Here is a 1,568-nt window from a genome sequence, read left to right as displayed (position 1 = left end):
TGAGTTTTTACTTGACGATAACCGGTGCACTTGCCGGAAGGAATTTTGCCGATCGTGCAATTTCCTAAATCGTAGCATATCAAGTTTATGCACATCAAGTTTATGGCGCCGTTGCCGGGGATTGGTTTTCGATTGACAATTCTCAAATTGGAAGTTAACTAGATTGAGCATTTTTTTTTTGTTTTGATAATTTAGTTCAAGTTACTTGTTGAATTTTAACTTCTGCACTCTGTTACTTGTTTTCTTTCTTTATGCCTTTAAATTCAAGCAACTAACTCACTGACTCACTAACTATTTGAATTAATTCCTCAACTGCTCTAACCATACTCTTCCATTAACCAAGAGTATTTCACTTGTCTGGTGCCTGTGCTGTGTTCTTGTATGACAGGTAGGAGAGGAGAGACATCAACTCCTCCATATACCGAACCAGAGAGGACCCTTCATAGACTTAGAAGGGAAGCAAGAGGGAAGAGAGTACTGAGAGAAGAGGAATCTGAAGGAGAATCTGAGGACAATTTTGAGGAAGCTTTAGATCTCAACATGGATAGAGAAGTTCACAACCATGAGAGGGCTGATGGAAACAATGCCATTCCTGAGAGGAGGGTTCTTGGTTCATACATAAACCCAACTTCTGGGAATTGTGGTAGCAGCATTCAGAAACCACCCATTCAGGCCAACAATTTTGAACTCAAACCACAGCTAATATCACTTGTGGAGGATCATTGTGAATTTGGTGGGAGTGCTAATGAAGATCCAAACCAACATCTCACAAAATTCCTGAGAATTTGCGACACTGTGAAGTCCAATGGAGTCCAGGAAGATACCTATAAACTGCTCTTGTTCCCATTTTCACTTAGGGACAAGGCAGCTAAGTGGCTGGAATCATTCCCAAGGGGGAGCCTAACAACCTGGGATGAGGTGGAAAGCAAGTTTCTGGCACGTTTCTACCCCCCACAAAAGGTCAATAGGCTTCGATCTGAGGTTCAGACTTTTAGACAACAAGATGGTGAAACTCTCTACGAGGCATGGGAGAGATTCAAGGATTTGACAAGGAAATGCCCACCAGACATGTTCCATGACTGGGTGCAATTGCATATTTTCTATGATGGACTTTCTTATGAATCAAGGAAGGCTGTAGACCATTCATCAGGAGGTTCATTGAACAGGAAAAAGACTGTGGAAGAAGCCATTGAAGTGATTGAGACAGTGGCTGAGAATGAGTACTACTATGCTTCAGAGAGACACAACACTAAGGGAGTCATGGAGCTGAACCATGTTGATACAATTTTAGCCCAAAACAAGGTGTTTGCCAAGCAACTAGCAGAGTTCACCAGGAAATTAGAAACAAAGCAAGTGGCTGCAATACACACACAAGATCAAGAGGAAGTAAGCACTGAAGGAGGTGATTGGGAAGATGCCAATTATATAGGAAATCAACAAAGGCAACCATATGATCCACATTCCAACACTTACAACCCAGGCTGGAAAAACCACCCAAACTTTGGGTGGGGAAACCAGCAAAACCAACATAACAAGTCCACATACCAAAACTCCAACCAAAGATCATA

General features: G+C 42.0%; 1 non-coding gene across 1 annotated transcript; it reads right to left on the bottom strand.

Moving 5' to 3' along the window:
- Positions 1-966: 966 nt before the first annotated feature.
- Positions 967-1,070, bottom strand: LOC148580768 (small nucleolar RNA R71). The gene has a single exon (XR_015895716.1). It is a non-coding gene; the product is annotated as a small nucleolar RNA R71 (small nucleolar RNA).
- Between the last annotated feature and the right edge of the window lie 498 nt (positions 1,071-1,568).

This window comes from Arachis ipaensis, chromosome B10 (assembly GCF_059453495.1).
Source record: "Arachis ipaensis isolate K30076 ecotype BB chromosome B10, ASM5945349v1, whole genome shotgun sequence".
NCBI classification, from domain to species: Eukaryota; Viridiplantae; Streptophyta; class Magnoliopsida; order Fabales; family Fabaceae; genus Arachis; species Arachis ipaensis.
This window is presented reverse-complemented; position numbering and strand designations above follow the sequence as displayed.